General features: G+C 44.4%; 1 protein-coding gene across 2 annotated transcripts in view; it reads right to left on the bottom strand.

Annotated features, from left to right (window-relative positions):
* Positions 1 to 21,807, bottom strand: part of HLF (HLF transcription factor, PAR bZIP family member) — a 65,946-nt gene that overhangs the window by 20,879 nt on the left and 23,260 nt on the right. The window lies entirely within an intron of this gene.

Genomic DNA, 21,807 nt, shown 5'->3' with positions numbered 1-21,807 from the left:
GCTCCAGAACTACTTTCCAGATCTGGTTCCTGAGAGAGAGAGAGAGAGAGAGAAAGAAAGAAAGAAAGAAAGAAAGAAAGAAAGAAAGAAAGAAAGAAAGAAAGAAAGCACATTGCCAAGGCTCCAGAACTACTTTCCAGATCTGGTTCCTGAGAGAGAGAGAGAGAGAGAAAGAAAGAAAGAAAGAAAGAAAGAAAGAAAGAAAGAAAGAAAGAAAGAAAGAAAGCACATTGCCAAGGCTCCAGAACTACTTTCCAGATCTGGTTCCTGAGAGAGAGAGAGAGAGAAAGAAAGAAAGAAAGAAAGAAAGAAAGAAAGAAAGAAAGAAAGAAAGCACATTGCCAAGGCTCCAGAACTACTTTCCAGATCTGGTTCCTGAGAGAGAGAGAGAAAGAGAGAAAGAAAGAAAGAAAGAAAGAAAGAAAGAAAGAAAGAAAGAAAGAAAGAAAGAAAGAAAGAAAGAAAGAAAGAAAGAAAGAAAGAAAGCACATTGCCAAGGCTCCAGAACTACTTTCCAGATCTGGTTCCTGAGAGAGAAAGAGAGAAAGCTAATTGCCAAGGCTCCAGAACTACTTTCCAGATCTGGTCCCTGAAAGAAAGAAAGAAAGAAAGAAAGAAAGAAAGAAAGAAAGAAAGAAAGAAAGAAAGAAAGAAAGAAAGAAAGAAAGAAAGAAAGCTAATTGCCAAGGCTCCAGATCTACTTTCCAGATCTGGTCCCAGAGAGAGAGAGAGAGAGAGAGAGAGAGAGAGAAAGAAAGAAAGAAAGAAAGAAAGAAAGAAAGAAAGAAAGAAAGAAAGAAAGAAAGAAAGAACATTGCCAAGGCTCCAGAACTACTTTCGAGATCTGGTCCCTGAGAGAGAGAGAGAGAGAGAGAGAGAGAAAGAAAGAAAGAAAGCTAATTGCCAAGGCTACAGAACTACTTTCGAGATCTTGTCCCTGAGAGAGGGAGAGAGAGAAAGAAAGAAAGAAAGAAAGAAAGAAAGAAAGAAAGAAAGAAAGAAAGAAAGAAAGCACATTGCCAAGGCTCCAGAACTACTTTCCAGATCTGGTTCCTGAGAGAAAGAAAGAAAGAAAGAAAGAAAGAAAGAAAGAAAGAAAGAAAGAAAGAAAGAAAGAAAGAAAGAAAGAAAGCTAATTGCCAAGGCTCCAGAACTACTTTCGAGATCTGGTCCCTGAGAGAGAGAGAGAGAGAGAGAGAGAGAGAAAGAAAGAAAGAAAGAAAGAAAGAAAGAAAGAAAGAAAGAAAGAAAGAAAGAAAGAACATTGCCAAGGCTCCAGAACTACTTTCGAGATCTGGTCCCTGAGAGAGAGAGAGAGAGAGAGAGAGAGAGAGAGAGAAAGAAAGAAAGAAAGCTAATTGCCAAGGCTCCAGAACTACTTTCGAGATCTGGTCCCTGAGAGAGAGAGAGAGAGAGAGAGAGAGAGAAAGCTAATTGCCAAGGCTACAAAACTACTTTCGAGATCTGGTCCCTGAGAGAGAGAGAGAAAGAAAGAAAGAAAAAAAGAAAGCAAGAAAGAAAGAAAGCTAATTGCCAAGGCTCCAGAACTACTTTCCAGATCTGGTCCCAGAGAGAGAGAAAGAGAGAAAGAAAGAAAGAAAAAAAGAAAGCAAGAAAGAAAGAAAGAAAGAAAGCTAATTGCCAAGGCTCCAGAACTACTTTCCAGATCTGGTCCCAGAAAGAAAGAAAGAAAGAAAGCTAATTGCCAAGGCTCCAGAACTACTTTCCAGATCTGGTCCCAGAGAGAGAGAAAGAGAGAAAGAAAGAAAGAAAAAAAGAAAGCAAGAAAGAAAGAAAGCTAATTGCCAAGGCTCCAGAACTACTTTCCAGATCTGGTCCCTGAAAGAAAGAAAGAAAGAAAGAAAGAAAGAAAGAAAGAAAGAAAGAAAGAAAGAAAGAAAGAAAGCTAATTGCCAAGGCTCCAGAACTACTTTCCAGATCTGGTCCCAGAGAGAGAGAGAGAGAGAGAGAGAGAGAGAGAGAGAGAGAAAGAAAGAAAGCACATTGCCAAGGCTCCAGAACTACTTTCCAGATCTGGTTCCTGAGAGAGAGAAAGAAAGAAAGAAAGAAAGAAAGAAAGAAAGAAAGAAAGAAAGAAAGAAAGAAAGAAAGAAAGAAAGAAAGAAAGAAAGAAAGCTAATTGCCAAGGCTCCAGAACTACTTTCGAGATCTGGTCCCTGAGAGAGAGAGAGAGAGAGAGAGAGAAAGAAAGAAAGAAAGCTAATTGCCAAGGCTACAGAACTACTTTCGAGATCTGGTCCCTGAGAGAGAGAGAGAAAGAAAGAAAGAAAGAAAGAAAGAAAGCACATTGCCAAGTCTCCAGAACTACTTTCCAGATCTGGTTCCTGAGAGAGAGAGAAAGAGAGAAAGAAGTATTGCCAAGGCTCCAGAACTACTGTCCAGATCCACAGGAGGGGCAGCAGATCTCCTAAATACAGAAATATAAAGTGCTGGTTCTCGACTCAGTCCTCAGGATACACCCAGTCCAGTGGTTGGGATATCTACAATGAATATGTAGGCGACCAATTTGCCTACAAGGGAGACAGTGCATGTAAATCTGTCTCATGCATATTCATTGCGGCTATCCTGAAAACCCAACTGACTGGACATTTCTCAACATCGTGCCTTAAAATAAACAAGTGAAATTCTCTGTGTACTGTACACAGGCTATGAATAGAATATACTGCCGAGGTTTTCAACCCAGTCCTCGGAGCACACCCAGCCAGAGTTTTCAAGATATCCTGAAAACCCCGACCAGCTGGGTGTGCCCCGAGGACTGGGTTGAAAACCTCCAATGTACAGTGTGTACGTCGTAACAAGACAGGTATAGTCAGTGGCGTAGCAAGGGCGGGGCGGTGGGGGCGGTCCGCCCCAGGTGTCTGCGGGTGGGGGGTGCTCCGTCGCGTCTCTCTCCTGCCACCGCCTGCCTTTTTCTTTTTTCTTTTTTAAATCCGTGCAGCCACGCAGGCAGCGCTTCGCGTCTGCCCTGCGTGTGCTGTGAAAGAAGTAAATCGCCAGCGCTGGCTTTGGGCCTTCCCTCGATGTCCCGCCCTCTTGTGAGGTAACTTCCTACTTCCTCGAGGGCGGGACATCGAGGGAAGGCCCGAAGCCAGCGCTGGCGATTTACTTCTTTCACAGCACACGCAGGGCAGACGCGAAGCGCTGCCTGCGTGGCTGCACGGATTTTAAAAAAAAAAAAAGAAAGAAAAAGGCAGGCGGTGGCAGGAGAAGAGGGCTCTGTGGCTCTCAATGGAGGGGGGAAGGGACTAGGTCAGAGGGGGGAGCTCAGAGGAGGGGTGCTCAGAGGGGAGAAGGGGATTGGAGAGGGTGGGGGTGCTCAGAGGGGAGAATGGGGATTGGAGAGGGGGTGGGGGAGTTCAGAGGAGGGGTGCTCGGGAGAAGGGGATTGGAGAGGGGTGGGGGAGTTCATAGGAGGGATGCTCAGAGGTGAGAAGGGGATTGGGGAGGGTGGGGATGCTCAGAGGGGATAAGGGGACTGGGGAGGGAAGTGCTCATGGGAGAAGGGGTCTGAAACTGGAACTGGGGGCTGAAAAGGGGCAGGGGCTGAAACTATGGGGACTGGGGACTTTAAAGGGGACAGGGAGAACTGGCTGGGGCTGAAGCTCAGTACTGGTGAGAGAAAAGGGCTGGGGTTGAAACTAGGGGCTGAAAAGGGGACAGGGAGAAGTGGCTGGGGGCTGAAGCCCAGGACTGATGGGAGAAAAGGGCTGGGGACTGGTGGGATAGTGGGGCTGAAAAGGATGGCAGGTGGGAGATGTGGGCTGGAACTGGAACTAGGTGCAGGTGGAAAGAGGGGGCTGAAAAGAGGAGGCAGAGAGAGGGGACAGACCCTGGATGGAAGGGGGAAGCGTGAGGGAGGGCAGACCCTGGATGGATGGGAGAGGGAGGGCAGACGGATCGAAGGGGCAGAGAGAAAGGGCAGATGGTGGGTGGAAGGGGAAGAGAGAAAGAGGGCAGATGGTGGATGGAAGGGGCAGAGAGAGGGCAGACACTGGATGGAAGGGACATTAGAGAGGGCAGACACTGGATTTCAGAGAAAGAGCAAAGACAGATGCTGGATGGAAGGAAGACAGTGAAAAGAAGATGAGGAAAGCAGAAACCAGAGACAACAAACTGTAAATAAAATATATTTTTTTTATTTTTTTGCTTTAGGGTATAGTATTGTATCTGTGTTTATGTGTTAATAAATGTTTATAAATAGAACATATAAATAAGGTAATCATTTTATTGGACTAATTTTTAATACATTTTGACTTAACTTTCAGAAAACAAAACCCCATTCCTCAGGTCAGGATAGGATACTATAACAGCACTATACTGTATTGACCTGAGGAAGGAGGGTTTGGCCTCTGAAAGCTAAATGTATTAGTCCAATAAAATGGTATTTTATTTTCTATATTTGTTTTATTTTTATTTGTTAATTTGTAAAGTGGTGATTGGTATTTGTTAGTTTTTTTTCCAAATTTACATCTGCTGTCTTTATATTTTGCACAGTACTAGGGGACATTTTCTGTTTCTGTGGTGTTGCATTGTATGCAGAGTCTGGCATCGGGGGTTCAGTTTAATTTTTGTCTAAATAGAAAGTTTATGATTGCTTATTCTATAGTGGATTAGGGTGTATCTGTGTTTGTGAAAAAGACGTAGCTTTCGGTTGGCATTGACTGTGCAGGATTGACGATCTGTACTAATCTGTCTGTTTTCGTTTTACAATAGGTGAATTGATGTTCTAGTGCTCACTGTAGCATTTAAGATGCTTGTGTGACTCGTAGAAATGACTGCTTATGGTATGGTAGAATTGCGCTATAGGTCCTGAGTGTTTTGTATTCTCGGTATGCCTAGTACTGGATTTGGGGGGGGGGGGGGTGTTAAAAAATGACCGGCCCCGGGTGTCAACTACCCTAGCTACGCCACTGGGTATAGTATATGGTGTAATAACAAATACCCTGCATGGCCTGTGAAGTACGAGGAATACAGACTGACTCCCTTTGATCCCCCAGCGCATGAGTTATCACAAAGTGTGCCTTGATTCCTACAGTGTATTATTTAAAAAACAAAACAACAAAAAAAAAAAAAACGGAGAATGACCACTTGTAGGAATGAAACCATGCCAAGATTTTCCTCAATGAATATTTCTCCTAAATCATTTCATATGAAAACACAAATGTAGGCAAGAGAGATTCAGACCAAGCCAGTCTAGCTCTGATTTTTTGCATACCAACGGATAGAACAAAAATTAGAGCTACGTTGAAACAGTCACACATTAGAGTTCTGACTGAGTGAACACTGGGTGTTTCATATACTGTCAAATGCTTGTTTGTTTTTTAATAAAACAAATCAAAAATGACAAGCAGGCTCATTTTCAAAGCACTTAGCCTCCCAAAGTTCCATAGAAACCTATGGAACTTAGCCTCCCAAAGTGCTTTGAAAATATGCCTCAAGGTGTATTAACTTTGGCTAATGTATGGAGTTGTTGTCAACAAACATATTTTGGCTTATTCATGGTCTGTAAGGCCAACCCCTTTTTCCATTGTTTTGGTTTAACTCTACAATGATATGCCCTTGCTTTTCTCACTTTCAGACACAGCTTCCTACAAAGAAGCTGATCTTCTGGAAATGTTACTTCCATTGAATCTTTCCAAAGCTGAAAGAGGTCTCTATTTTCCTTGCACGTGACAATGAGCTCTTCCACTTATTGAAAAATGTCTTCTGCTCTGCATCTGGATACTCTATGCAGAATGTCTACCATACCCTGCACAGCTGGCATGATCAAAGACTCCAGTTTCAGTATCCAACTTTGCCAATCCCTGAATTTTGCAGTTCAAGTAACTCCTGAATCCTATATCCCTTTCCCAATGTTCATTTTCTCTTGTTACTCATTGGGTACATTACCGAGTACCCTTTTTTTTTTCTCTTACCAACAGCGGCTCATTATCTCATATGTATATTTATTGCGGATATCCTGAAAATCCAACAGGCTATGGGGTCCCTTAAGCCAAGTTTGAGAACCATTGCGTTAAAATAACAAGCAGCTGTTGGTGAAAAGAAGGTACTCAGTGCATTGAACAGATGACAAAAACATAAAAGGAGTTACATTTAAGAAAACATGGACAGCGTGAAAGATATAACCAAAACATTCCACCATATTTGTGATTATAGCTGAGCTACTGCTTTTGAGAAAGGTTTTTTCTGTGTGTGTGTGTGTGTGTGTTCATCTTCCTCTAGTGTGTGAAGACTGATTCAGAACATGATGAATTGTGGCTGAGAACAGCACCAGGCATATTTAATTTCAAACTGTCGATATGGTTTCTCAAGTCAAGAGAACGTTGAGATGTTGAGTGTACAAGATGCTTGAGATGTCAGCGCGTTCTCTCTGGCTGCTTCTTGTTTACTTAGAAAACTGCTCGTTATAACAACTGATCTGACATAAAAATTTATTTTCTTTTATGCCATCACAATTAACCAGTTTTAAAGCACAGAAAAAAATAATGAATCGATACCCCTTCACACACCTCTTCAATCAACACAGCTCTGCGAAAGGATGAAGATGGTAAATAGCCCAAAGAATGAAGGGTCCTTTGGATACAAGGAGTGTCTGTCTTATGCAATTAAGACAGAAAAAGTGAAGATTTGTGTCATCCTATAATGAGTACTGTAATCAAGGCTCATGTTCTAGCAAATATCGTTGCTACTCCAATGCCTTTGATTTTCACAAGGTAAAGACTCCGTTGCCTCAGCAACTGCTGTAGGACATCCTTGAACCTATCACTGACATATTGGCACTGTCTTCAATAGATCAAGGCAAGCAAGCTACTTCTGAGGGGACCCTATAAGGCAGGGGTGAGCAACCATGATCCTCAAGGACCACAACCCAGTCGGGTTTTCATGATTTCCAAGATAAATATGCATGTACTGCTTCCATTGTATGCAAGTAGATCAATGTTTATTGGCGATATATCAAAATAAACCTGACCTTGACCTATGCCTATCTCCAATCTTGTGTCAAGATCATTTTATATCCTGAAACTACTTTGAGTAGTCCATTCCCTCTTGGCTCGGTCAGCTCTATGTCTCCACCTTCACTCTTTTTTCCCCTCCAAATATTTTTATTAAATTTTTAAAGATACAACAAACGTTTTAAAAACAAAAGAAGAAGAAAAAAAACATATACTATAATACAATACAATGAAATAAGCAAAGCCGAGTTCTAAAAACAATATTGTAAGGCTAAGCAATAGAAGAGAGAAAAAGGTCTAAAGTTTTCAATTTCTTAAGACCAGTTTTAGGACCAGGCAAGGAATATATAGTAGACTGTTCATATTTTTTGTAACATTCACTTGAGAGTTATCTTTCCAATGCGATACTATTAATTTCAATGCAACAGATAGTAAGAAATCAAACAATAATTTATCATCTTCTGAAAGAAAAAATGGAATGCAAATGGACTTCCAGATTATATATTTTGGTAAAAAAGATTCTTGAAACCCAAAAATCTTTTTTAATTTATCCCAGACATGGGACCAGAATAAGACTAGATTAGGACATTCTAATAAAAGGTGTACAAGAGTTCCAGTGGGTTTTTTTGCAAGACCAACATAGATCACAATTAGAGGACCCAGACAGTTTACTCTTTCTAGGCGTCCAAAGGGCCCTGTGGTACATAAAGAAAAGAGATTGTAATAACACAGCCGACAAAGAGGCCCTTGGGCCAATTGACCATATACGAGACCATTGAGTATCTGACAATGAATCATTGAGCTCTAATTCCCATACATGTTGTGTAGAACAAGAAGAAGCAGTAATGCAGGGATAGTGCTGGGCAGATTTATATGGTCTGTGCCAGAGCCGGTGGTTGGGAGGCGGGGCTGGTGGTTGGGAGGCGGGGATAGTGCTGGGCAGACTTATACGGTCTGTGCCCTGAAGAGCACAGGTACAAATCAAAGTAGGGTATACACAAAAAGTAGCACACATGAGTTGTCTTGTTGGGCAGACTGGATGGACCATGCAGGTCTTTTTCTGCCGTCATCTACTATGTTACTATGTTACTATTTCATTGCTTTATAAAATAATGAGGCCCTACGCTGCAGTCTGCAATGATTGGCAATAAAACCAGTAAGAGCCATGTCATGCATTGCATAGTTTAGATTCCATTTTTTTGGATTTAATTACACCACGCAGCTGATACCACTGTAATAATTGAGAATTAGGAAAATTAAACTCAGCTTGTAACTGAGCAAATGTTTTAAGAATACCATCAGATATCAATTGACTCAAAAACCAGATATTGTAATTTTGCCAAATAGGCCAATTTATAGTCTTTCTATTAATCATTAAATGCTTATTATTCCACAAAACCAAATTAGAGGGAAAATTTAAAGATTTTGGGAGAGACTTTGACAAAGCTGTAATAGTTGTAATTATAACCCCTCTACTACTAGGGAGCAAACTCCTACAACTTTTAGGGCCCAATTCTGCCAATACATTCAAAGGAAAATGGCGGACCATTCTATTTTATTGGGTATTTTGGATCGTTTTGGTTTGACTGGATCTGTGATCCAGTGTTTTGAAGGATTTTTAAGTAGTAGGGTTTAAAGGGTTCAGAAGAGGCAACAAAAATCGGAATCTTGGGTTCCTATGGTGGGTGTCCTGCAAGGCTCCCCCCCCTTGTCCCCAGTTCTTTTTTAATACTTTAATGACAACTCTAGGGAGGTTTTTTGATCTCTCCAAGAACAACATGTACTTGAATGCAGATGATATTACTATAATTCTTTCACTAGCGAAGTCTCTTGAGGAAGTATTGATGAGATGATGCTATGAAGAAGTGGGCTGCTCGATATAAGCTGAAGTTAAATACTTGCAAGACAATGATTATCAGTTTGACTTCACCATTTAGGCAACCCCTGAGTTCTCCATTAGTAATCTCCAGTGTTATTCAAAGTACTAGGTCAAAGTACTTAAGTAAAAATAAAAATAAATGTGTATTTTAATACTTAAGTAAAAGTACAACGAAATCACGTGAAAAAATGTACTTAAGTTAATGTAAAAAACGTACTGCCTAATAAAATACTTTTTGAGTAAAAAGTAAAAGTACCATAACGGCAATAAATGCAACTATTATTAACATTTTTAACCCAACAATTTTATTTCCCTACAATTCAATCTACTTTACTTTTAGTAAATCTAAATTTTGAAAATGATTGTCACTCCCGTGAGCACGCTTGTGAGTCATTAATCCACCACAGCTAAAAAGATGTGCAACAACGGCACTATCAAGACGTGGATTGTTCAGTCTGATAAAAAGTTCCTTCAAATCAGACCAGGCCGCAATATTACTGATGCCTTTTATGGGTCTGCAGGAATCCGTCCCTTCATCTCTGAGCACTCTACCAGAACCCTTATCCACACTCTTACCACCTCTCGTCTTGATTATTGTAACCTGCTTCTCACCAGCCTCACTCTCAGCCATCTCTCTCCTCTTCCATCGGTCCAAAACTCTGCTGCGCGACTCATTTTCCGCCAAAGTCGCTATGCGCACATTAGCCCCTTCCTTAAGTCACTTCACTGGCTCCCTATCCATTTCCGTATTCAGTTTAAGCTTCTCTTATTGACCTATAAGTGCATTCACTCTGCTGCTCCCCAGTACCTCTCCACTCTCGTCTCTCCCTATGGCCCCCCTCGGGTACTCCGTTCTGTAGATAAATCTCTCTTATCCATCCCCTTCTCCTCTACTGCTAACTCTAGACTCTGTTCCTTTTGTCTTGCTGCACCTCACGCCTGGAATAGACTTCCAGAGCCTGTGCGTCTAGCCCCGTCTTTGGCGTCTTCAAGTCCAAACTTAAAGCCCACCTCTTTAACACTGCTTTTGACTCCTAACCTCTACTCACTTGCCCTGTCCTTTATCCTCACCTATTTATTCCCCTACCCTTAATTGATCTGTCTGTTTACCTGTCTTATCTAGATTGCAAGCTCTTTGAGCGGGGACTGTCTTTTTTGTGCATGGTGTACAGCGCTGCATATGCCTTGTAGCACTATAGAAATGTTAAATAGTAGTAGTAATTGAATCAACGGAATCTCTTTCTGAAGCACTTGACTTCCTTATAGCAAAGAATGCTTTATCACCATCATTGTCATTATCATTTGCACGAGTAGTAGTGCTAATTCATCACTTGTATCTTCATCTTCACCTTTGTTTTCATTGTCATGCTGTCCAATTACAGAGAAGGTTTTCACAATGTTGAAATCATTGTCTGTTCTTGTCCTAACAATATTTTTGTCTGAAGGCAAACTCTGAATATCTTCAAGAACTGATGCAAGAATGTCAAATGTATGGGAACTCTTCAGTCTTAAGGCTAGAGAAGCAGAATATCAATCCAGTGGACAGTCACGCCAATGGAAAGTTTTCCATGGGATGTCCAGCTGTCTGTTATGATAGAAACAGAGAAACATGATGGCAGATAAAGGCCATATGACCCATCCAGTCTGCCCATCCTCTGTAACCCCTAATTCTTCCTGTTCCTAAGCGATCCCACATGCTTATCCCATGCCTTTTTAAATTCTGGAACAGTCCTCGACTCCACCACCTCCACCGGGAGGCCATTCCACGTCTCCACCACCCTTTCTGTGAAATAATATTTCCTCAGTTTGCTCCTAAGCCTATTCCTCTCAACTTTGTCGTATGCCCCCTCATTCCAGAGCTCTCCTTCATTTGAAAAAGGCTCTCTTCCTGTACATAAATGCCCTTGAGATATTTAAACGTTTCTATCATGTCTCCTCTCACCCTCCTCTCTTCCAGCGTATACATGTTGCGGTTCATAAGCCTGTCCCTATACTTTCTGCATTCAAGGCCGCTTACTAATTTCATAGCCACCCTCTGGACCGACTCCATCCTGTTTATATCTTTCCGTAGGTGCGGCCTCCAGAACTGCACACACGTGCAGGACGTCAGACTCACAGAAACAGAAGCCTGCGTGGCCGCATTGCTGATCTGCAAGGGCAGGCTTCTACATGGCGTGTTGCTAGTGGAGGAGTAGCCTAGTGGTTAGTGCAGTGAACTTTGATCCTGGGGAACTGGGTTCAATTCCCACTGCAGCTCCTTGTGATTCTGGGTAAGTCACTTAACCCTCCATTGCCCCAGGTATAAAATAAGTACCTGAATATATGTAAACCGCTTTGAATGTAGTTGCAAAAACCTCAGAAAGGCACAATATCAAGTCCCATTTCCCTTTCCCTATTTGAGATTCTACATGGAATGTTGCTGCTATTGGAGATTCTAGATGCAATGTTGCTACTATTGAGATTCTACATGGAATGCTGCTAGTGGAGGAGTAGCCTAGTGGTTAGTGCACTGGAACATGGGATGTTGTTACTATTTTAGATTCTGGAATGTTGCTATTACTTGAGATTCTACATGGAATGTTGGTACTATTGGAGATTCTGTTGCTACTATTGAGATTCTACATGGAATGTTGCTATTCCACTAGCAACATTCCATGTAGAAAGAAGCCTGCCCTTGCAGATCACCAATGCGGCCGCGCAGGCTTCTGTTTCTGTGAGTCTGACTTCTACATGGATTATTGTTAGTGGAGGAGTAGCCTAGTGGTTAGTACAGTGGACTTTGATCCTGGGGAACTGGGTTTGATTCCCACTGCAGCTCCTTGTGATTCTGGGTAAGTCACTTAACCCTCCATTGCCCCAGGTATAAAATAAGTACCTGAATATATGTAAACCGCTTTGAATGTAGTTGCAAAAACCTCAGAAAGGCACAATATCAAGTCCCATTACCCTTTCCCTATTTGAGATTCTACATGGAATGTTGCTGCTATTGGAGATTCTAGATGCAATGTTGCTACTATTGAGATTCTACATGGAATGCTGCTAGTGGAGGAGTAGCCTAGTGGTTAGTACAGTGGACTTTGATCCTGGGGAAGTGAGTTTGATTCCCACTGCAGCTCCTTGTGACTCTGGGCAAGTCACTTAACCCTCCATTGCCCCTGGTACAAAATAAGTACCTGAATATATGTAAACCGCTTTGAATATACTTGCAAAAAATCAAGTCCCATTTCCCTTTTATGGTTACTAGTTTGATTGGGGGAGGACTATTGTTTCTGTTCGATGATGGGCCTGTTATATGTTGATGCTATGCATTTATTATACTATGAAAAGTTTAATCAAATCTAAATTATAAAATAAATAAATAGATTATCTCACACTTGTACTTCCCTCTAAGAAGGAGCCCACACCTAGTCCCCAGGTTCAGGAAAAAAAAAACAAGCGCTATTTACATACTCCCCATTACATCATAACGGACAATGCCTCCAGGCAGACTTCCTTCTGCTCTCCCTGGCTGTAAATAACTCACAGATATCACCTGGCAGAACACAGTGAGGTTTTTGTAAATTGGAAGAGGAGAATTCCAGCAGCCAGAAAAACCCCAAAACGTTACTCCAGGAAAGCGAGCAACCAAACTGCCATTTTATTTGTTTTGTCCACTTTTTTTTTAAGTTCTGCTAAATCAGAGCAGTAAAAATGGAATTTTGAAATAATGTATGTGTAAAACTTGCTTAACCGACCCCCCTCCCAACACAAAAAGTCCATCAAAGCAACATACAATATGTAAACAAATAAAAATATAGACAATCAGAACCTGTATTAGCAGATCTGCATATCTACCAATGATATTTCGGGGTTCGGATTAAGCAGGTGCTGAGGGACAGCAGTGGCGTACCAATGGGGGGGGGCAGTGGGGGCGGTCCGCCCCGGGTGCACACCGCTGGGGGGGTGCCACGTGCCTGTCGGCTCTTCGTTTTCATGCTCCCTCTGCCCCGGAACAGGTTACGTCCTGTTCTGGGGCAGAAGGAGCATGAAAACGAAGAGCCGACAGGCCGCGGCACCCCCCCCCCCAGCCGCGTGCACCCGGGGGGGGGGTTCTTTTGCCGGGGAGTCGCACTGCACCCGGGGGTTATTTCGCCGGGGGGGGGTCGCGCTGTTCCGGGGGGGGCGCTGCACCCGGGGGGGTGGGGCGCATCGGCGATCCGCCCCGGGTGTCAGCTCCCCTAGGAACGCCACTGAGGGACAGTACCACTGGTTGCCGATTATTAGCACAGCATCATTATTTGTGAATTGTGCTCAGCTCGTCTAATTAACAATCACCACTTCTACTTACATTTACCCCATTTTGGGACCCTTTTACTAAGCTCTATTTTTGGGAGGGGGCTCGTCCTTGCTAATCAGTTAGCACAGCTATATCACCACATGCTAAATGATTAGCGCATTTATTTATTTATAGCATTTATATCCCACATTTTCCCACCCATGGGCAGGCTCAATGTGGCAAAAAAAAAGATACATCAATGTAGCTAACAATCAAAAGCAATGAAGTAAAGAGAAGCAAGTAACAGCAAAGGAGTGGAAAAGAAGAAAGTCTAATAGAATTCAATATGTCGTAACGTCTGCAGCAGTTCAGAAGTTAGAGATGCTTTTTCTACCATCTCTATGCTGATGACTCCCAAATCTACCTTTCTACCCCTGATATCTCACCTTGCATCCAAACCAAAGTTTCAGCGTACTTGTCTGACATTGCTGTCTGGATGTCTCAACGCCACAAACCCACCTCCCCGCTCCCCCCCCCCCCCCCCCCCCCCCCCGTTTTCTATTTCTGTTGATGGCTCTCTCATTCTCCCTGTCTCCTCAGCTCGAAACCTTGGGGTCATCTTTGACTCTTCTCTCTCCTTCTCTGCTCATATTCAGCAGATCGCCAAGACCTGTCATTTCTTTCTTTACAACATCCGTAAAATTCGCCCCTTTCTTTCCGAGCACTCTACCAAAACCCTCATCCACACCCTTGTCACCTCTCGTTTAGACTACTGCAATCTGCTTCTTGCTGGCCTCCCACTTAGTCACCTCTCCCCTCTCCAATCGGTTCAAAACTCTGCTGCCCATCTCGTCTTCCGCCAGGGTCGCATTACTCATACTACCCCTCTCCTCAAGTCGCTTCACTGGCTCCCTATCCGTTTTCGCATCCTGTTCAAACTTCTTCTACTAACCTATAAATGTACTCACTCTGCTGCTCCCCAGTATCTCTCCACACTCGTCCTTCCCTACACCCCTTCCCGTGCACTCCGCTCCATGGATAAATCCTTCTTATCTGTTCCCTTCTCCACTACTGCCAACTCCAGACTTCGCGCCTTCTGTCTCGCTGCACCCTACGCCTGGAATAAACTTCCCGAGCCCCTACGTCTTGCCCCATCCTTGGCCACCTTTAAATCTAGACTGAAAGCCCACCTCTTTAACATTGCTTTTGACTCGTAACCACTCACCTCCACCTACCCTCCTCTCCTCCGTCCTGTACACACTAATTGATTTGATTTGCTTACTTAATTTTTTGTCTATTAGATTGTAAGCTCTTTGAGCAGGGACTGTCTTTCTTCTATGTTTGTGCAGCGCTGCGTACGCCTTATAGCGCTATAGAAATGCTAAATAGTAGTAGTAGTAGGCAGGTCTGCAGCGTAAGCTTTCCCAAATAGTAGAGACTTTTGGAAGGCCAAATGATCTTGAATAGATTTTACAGATTTTGGTATACCATTCCACGAGTGAGCGCTAACAAAGGGAAAGGTGAATGCGTAGGTGGTTTTATACTTGATGCCACAACAGGCTGGGTAGTGAAGATTCAAGTACGTGCGCGACGATCTGGAAGAGTTCCTAGGTGGTAAGCTGATAAGGGCATCCATATATGCTGGAGCTTCACCGTAGAGAATTTTATGCACCAGGATGCAAACTTTAAAAGTTATCCGTGATTACCACGTGAGCCCTTACAGCCAACAAAATGGGAGGCAGTGCTCATATGCGGTCATTTTTATTAACAGCCATGTGCTAATGACATTAGTGCGTGGCCATTAATACAAAAAAATGGAAAATCAGCCATTTTACAGCTGTAGCCGGTGGTGACCCTACCATTAGGCCCCCTGACGCGGGGCCTCAGGCGGCACTCTTTTGCAACGGCACCCACCCCCACACCCGCTGCGCTCTGACATCACCCCTCACCCTTCCTTCCCAGAATTTACCTTCTTTTCTTGCTTTCCAAAAGTCAGGGCGGTAGCGGTTCCCATACGCTGCCCTGCTGCCGACCACTTCTCTCTTACGGTCCGCCTCTCTGACATCTTCCTGTTTCCTCAGTGGCGGAGCGGGCCACAGTAGAGAGAAGGGGCCAGGGCCAGCGTCAGGGCAGCATTTGGAAACCGGGTGGCAGAGTAGAGCTGGGGGGGGGGGGAGAGCCAGAGGGTCAGACCATTCCCTCACCTAAGGACGCAGACTGTCTTGGGCTGCCCCTGGCTGCAGCAAAATTGGCCTTAGTGTGCAAAAAAAAAAAAAAAACCCTCGTAAGAGCATGCTATGGCCATTTTTTTGCTGTAGCTTAGTAGAAGAGCCCCTTCATTTCTTGGTATATATTTACTAACCGTCATGGAACCCACCCCACATTAAAATTTACAAGCCTCAAAGAATATCACGGGCCAGAACTGAAAAATACTCCAGGCCAGACCAGGCAGGGCGTAGGCAGACCTTGGCGGGAAGGGGGGCCAGAGCCCGAGGTGGGGGGGGCACTGTTTAGCTGCCTCCCCCGCCGCCGTCCCCCCTCGCTGCCGCCGACTCCCCACCACTTTGGACCCCCCCTCGCCGCTGCAACCACAACCCCCTCCAGCTGCCCCCGCCCCGCCACCGCATCAGGTACCTTGTTTGCTGGCAGGGGTCCCCAAACCCCGCTAGCCGAAGAGTCTTCTTCAGCGCCGGTTGACTCCGGCGCCTTCGTTGTGGGATCATCTGTTTCTGACGCCTTACGTCCTACACCATGCATGTGGCCCCGTGCAGGATGTAAGGCATCAGAAACAGATGATCCCACAACGAAGGCGCCGGAGTTGACCTGCGCTGAAGACGACTCTTCGGCTGGCGGGGTTTGTGGACCCCCACCAGCAAACAAGGTACCTGATGCGGGGGGGGGGGGGTCAAATGTAGAGGGGGCAGGGGTGTAATCTGTGGGGGCCCACGCCCCCGTGGCCCCACGTAGCTACGTCCCTGGACCAGAGTGATCCTGCTCTCTCTCAGACACCTCCACCCTGGGCTCATTTACTGCTGTGCCAGATTGGCCAGACTGACTGCAACTTGATCCAAAAATAGAAAAGGTAGTTTCCATTCACCAGTATTAAATGTTGCACATGAAATTCAGGTGGACCCTAAACATAGTGGTATGGCTTACTCCCACAAAATGCACATCTTTGGACGTGCTCCCTAAGAGTTAACGTGTCTGTACGCTCCAGCCCAAGACGCTGGCTTGGCTTGGCCGTGTGCCTGGAGTTTTTCTGAACTTCGCTCAGGCAGCTCCAGCCTGGCAACAAAGACAGAGCACACGCTCAGCTCCACGTGAGGGAGAAGCCAGGAGCAGGCCGCCTCCCTTCTCAACGCTGTGTCCAGGCCTGAGAAAACGTGATCAGGGAAGGAAGGAGAGGGAAAAAAAATTCCAGTACCACTGCTGTCACAACAGTTGAAAAAAAAGGGGGAAAAAAGTTAGTGTTGGCTACAGCCTTAAACCTATTCTACAAAGGTCTTGTGCTTGTGTGTTTCATAGTACCACAAATAAACAAACAAGGGCTTTTGTATATTCATAGGGAGCTGATCCATAAAATCAACCTTGTTAAGACCTTCTAGAGGGCTCTCAGGATTTGTGTGCTGGAGAAGAGAGAGCTCCCTCTTCTAATTGCTTTTCTGGCGAGAGGGGGGGAAGGGGGACCAGATCCTGCAAATATTAAAGAATTTGGGGCTCTGGGAAGAGAGCATGGAAGGGGGGGGGGCAACTGCCACAGTGCATACTCTTTATGTGCGGCTTTTTTGGAAGATTATTTATTTGTAGTATTTATACCCCGCTCTTTCCCGCTCGATAGCAGGTTCAGTGCGGCTTACAATGTATGGTACAAAGTATCTCAGAAATAACACAATTGTGTAGATTAGGACAAGAGGAAGAAATACGGGGGGAGGGAATGAGGTAAGGGTAGTGTTAGTGGTGTGGATTAGGTTTGTGAATTAAGTTGGGTCACATGGGTAGGCTTGTTTGAAGAGGTAAGTTTTCAGCAGCTTTCGGAAGGGTAGGCGTTCTTTGGTTGTTCGGATGTGTCTTGGTATGGTGTTCCAGAGTTGGCTGCCTATGACGGAGAAATTACATTTCAAAATGTGTTTTAAACTAATAATACAGGACCATCTGACTGCAGTTTTAAACCCATGTAAAAGCAAGTGTAAAAATACTGGGGCCCTTTTACTGTGCCGCGTAAGCGTCTACACGCGCCCAACGTGTGCCAAAATGGAGTTACCGCCCAACTACCGCGTGGCTGTTGCGGTAATTTCTTTTTTGGCTTACGTCCGATACGCGTGTCTGAAAAATATTGTTTTATTTTTGGGCACGTGTAACAGACGTGTGCCGAGTGGCATTTGGCGCGCATAGGTCATTACCGCCCGATTACCACGTGAGTCTTTACTGCTAGGTCAATGGTTGGCGGTAAGGTCTCAGACCCAAAATGGACCCGCGGCAATTTTCATTTTGCCGCCCTTCCATTTTCGGCAAAAATGTTAAAAAGGCCTTTTTTTACAGGTGCGCTAAAAAAATGGATCGGTGCACACGCCCAAAACCCGCGCCTACACTACCGCAAGCCACTTTTCAGCGCGCCTTTAATAAAAGGACCCCATTGCTTGGAAACCCAATTATTACAATTAAAAAGCTATGAAACTGTTGTACTGGTCAAGTAGCAAGTCAGCTTCTAGCTCGGGTCTTCTGCTCACCCTACTGACCAGCTGCGAGGATGCTGGGGGGTGGGGGGGGGGACACAATACTTAGTGGCTGAATTTTCAATGTTCTGGAAGAAGCACTACTGATTTGCCCCAGCAAAGGGCTACTGGACTGAAGTCAGTCAAGAGGGGAAATAAAATGGGGGAGGGGCTGACAATCCTTAAGTACTTGAGAATGAAGAGCAGCAGGACCAGGGCTGGCCTAGCCTTTAGGCAAGACTAGGTGATCGCCTAGGGTGGCAGCTACTAAGAGAGAAAGCAAAGAGCAGCTGTATTCACAGCTAAATAAGAGATCCTGAAAAGTGGGTAGGCCGTTTTCAGGGGACGTTATCAACATGGGCTACTGTTAGGACGGGTTAATTTACCGCTAACTCATTGTATGTTAGCACAGGACTCATTTTGATGCAATAAGACCTAGTTACTGATAACTGGAATTCAAGGTAAAATAACATGTCTTAATGGGAGCCTACATGGATAACTTCCAGGTAAATGGCTTTTGGACATACCCCTCATTATACTGAGTGAAGTGGAATGAGTAGAGATGAATTACATGTTTACTCTTTCCAAAAATACTAGGACTACGGGGCATGCAATGAAGCTGCTAAGTAGTAAATTTAAAACAAACTGGAGAAAATATTTCTTCACTCAAAGTATAATTAAACTCTGGAATTCATTGCCCGAGAATGTAGTGAAAGCAGTTAGCTTAACAGATGGCCTTGGGAAAATTCGCTGCTTATTTCTAGGATAAGCAGCATAAAATCTGTTTTACTGTTCGGGGATCTTGCCAGGTACATGTGACTTGGATAGGCCACTGCTGGAAACAGGATACTGGGCTTGACGGACCTTTGGTCTGTCCCAATATGGCAACGCTTACATTCTTATGTATAAATATATATAAAAAGTTTATATATTTAAAAAAACATGATGTTGCAGGGTAATTATGATTGGATGGGTCGATATTCAAAGCGACTTCACCAGATCCTGGCTGGTTAAAAATCACCTGTTTTGGGGCTAGCCACTAATTCTCAGTGGCACTTAATTGGTTAGTGCTGAACTGAAAACTGGCTGTTTCGGGGGAGTTCCAAGGTGGAGTCAGCACTTAAAATTGTCAGGTCTATCTTTGGGGCCCTTTTACAAAGCAGCAGTAAGTGCTACCACCATTTTGCTGCGTGTCAAATCGGGACTACTGCCAGGGCTTCTCATCCATTTCCGGAACTATAAAGATACTAGTAAAAAAAGCCTGTTTCTTACTGAAATGAAACGGGCACTAGCAAGGTAATGATCTTCTGCCATTAATGTTCTCCCCCCTCGTCTCAGGACCCCAACCTGTCGTCGCAGCACCCCCTCCTCCTCTCTCTCTCATCTCAGGACCCCCCCTCTATCCAGGCCCCCCCCTCCCATTTCCACCGGCCAGCGCCTACCGCCCTCTGTCTCTGTGGCCTCCGAGTGCAAGGAGGACGTGTGCGGGTGCCCCAGCCCTTCGTACATGGCAGCTGCTGTTTAAAAAGTTTTACCTCCTGCTCGTCCGGCAACACTGAAGTGCAGCAAGTACAGACGCCGCTTCTTTCAGCTGTTCCTCTGGTCCCGCCCTCATTTCATGTTTCCAGAAGGGCGGGACCACAGGAACTGCAGAAACAGAAGCAAAACCACAGAGTTCCCTCTAGGGTGGGGCCGTGATCGGGAGTGCGATTACGAATCCTATGAACACTACACGGCTTCACTGCCACGGAGTCAGCTTCAGAACACTGGCGGTGTGAATTATTATATTAGATTTTGTATTTTTGTAGCACCAGAGCTTACCCTGTGGTAATGGGGCAGCACCACGCTGTGCCCAGTTACTGCCAGGTTAATGCAGAAGCCCTTACCGCCACCTAAATAGGTGGCGATAAGGGCTCCCCCCCCAGAAATGGCCGCATAACAATCCCTGGGATTATTGCAGGGCCATTTAGTTTAAAAGAAAACTTTTACAAGCTGCGGCAAAAGGGGGCCTCGCCGCGCATCAAAAACACGCACCGAAGCTACCACAGGCCCCCTTTTACTGCAGTGATGTAAAAAGGACCCTTTATACAGTGACCCATAGCCGGCTAAGTGCTGAATATCAGCTATGACCCATGCATTAGCTGGCTCCGGAAACCCGGAAATTCAAAACCGGTGCCCGGACGTGGCCCACCACTGACTTTCCAGGTTTAATGCTGGCGGAGGTCAGCAAAATGCTGATCGCTGCCGGCTGAATATCAGGTCTGTACAATTTAATTATCAAAATCAGAGGTGGGGGAGCCGATGGACTATGGACCTGTAAATTAATTGGGGGGGGGGGGGGCGGGGGAGGGGGCGTAAGGCTGCGCCTATCCCTGAGAAGGAAACTGTCAACTCCAAAACAAACATGACAAGTACACATCATTTCTTTTTTATGTAGGTAAAGTTTGCAGTTAGATTTTGAAGGATGGTACCATGAAGTAAGAAGTTCAGAGTAGAGGCTATGGGGGGGGGGGGGGGGGAGGGGGGTGGCTGAAGGGGAGTTAATGGTATAAAAATTGATGAAAATTGATGAAACAGTTAAGATGTATATAAATGCATAAGTTGTATTATTATGATTCTAGAATGTTTGCCTTCTATAACTCTGTTTAAAATGTTTGATCATCAATAAAAACTATTTAAATATAAAGCTATGTTTGAACCCCTGCCTATGTCACAGCATCAGACTCTACAAGACCATACTGTTATTGGTGATTTTTATCCAAATGAGGTATTTAACATGGCAGATGTTCTGACAGAATGTCAAGAGACAGAGGTGCTCATTTTCAAAGCAACATAGACTTAAAAAGTTACAGAGTGCTTTCAAAGTTCCACAGTTACCTATAGAACTTTGTAAGTCTAAGTGCTTTGAAAATGAGCCTTTAAAGTGTATCTGCCACACAGTGCATAATATTTGAATAACGCACTGCAGCTAGGAACACAGAACATGTACCCTACAATCAAAACATGGCTTGTCAGACAGGCATTCGATGTTTAGCCATTAGGGGTCCTCTTGCCCTTATCCTCAACCCTGGAGTCCCATTTCCCTGTTACTTTCTTCTCCTTAGTTTTTCCCTTTTTCTTTCCTCCCTTTGATTGTCATTTGTTGTGTTTTGTTTGTTCCCTTTTAGCCCGCTTTCCCTCATTGTAGCTCATTCTCCGATTTTGTTTAGTATATTTTTGTGCAGATTCTGAGTTTTAGTAAACCGCTTGGTTCTAAGCAGTAGAGCAAATGGAAACAAAAAATAAAGAATATCCATTCATAATGTTACTTTCTAACTCTCTTAAAATATCTTCTGTTCCTTTGTGACCTCACCCAGGCTGGATCTGATTGGCTCACGCTATGATGTAACAAAGGCCAGTCAGAATTATTAGCAGTATCCAGACAATGTGGCTTGTGTGAGCTTCTTTCAATCCACGGTTATTCCCAGGGCTTCAGGACACTTGGATGGGTGCTGTCTAAATTTTATCTTGGTTCTAGCAGCTGAAAAGTTACATTTCCTTTATGCATGGGTGTTTTATTTATACTTCAGGAGGGCAAGCCAAAGAGAACATTGTACAGCAAGAAGTATGGTGTGGACCTCATAAGATACACTCATGCTGCTAAACACAGTGGTGTACAGCTCCAACAAAATTGACGGTAAGAGTCGGTCTCGTGGGCATGGGTATCTGTAGGCATTAAAACAGTGTTCTCCATATTGGAAGTAGACACTAACGGAAAACCTCCACCGGAACTAGAATGGGATAGCATGGTGGTGTTTGCCGGTTGGAATAAGCATTGTGTGAGTGTATGTGCAAATAAAGTACCGTATTTTTCGGACTAAAAGACGCACCGGACCATAAGACGCACCTAGGTTTTAGAGGAAGGAAATAGGAAAAAAAAATTTTCCTTTTTCCCTCCTCTAAAACCTAGGTGCTCCGGTGCGTCTTGTCCGAGTTTTGGATCGCCCT

Source organism: Microcaecilia unicolor, chromosome 6 (assembly GCF_901765095.1).
Source record: "Microcaecilia unicolor chromosome 6, aMicUni1.1, whole genome shotgun sequence".
Classification (NCBI taxonomy): Eukaryota; Metazoa; Chordata; class Amphibia; order Gymnophiona; family Siphonopidae; genus Microcaecilia; species Microcaecilia unicolor.
This window is presented reverse-complemented; position numbering and strand designations above follow the sequence as displayed.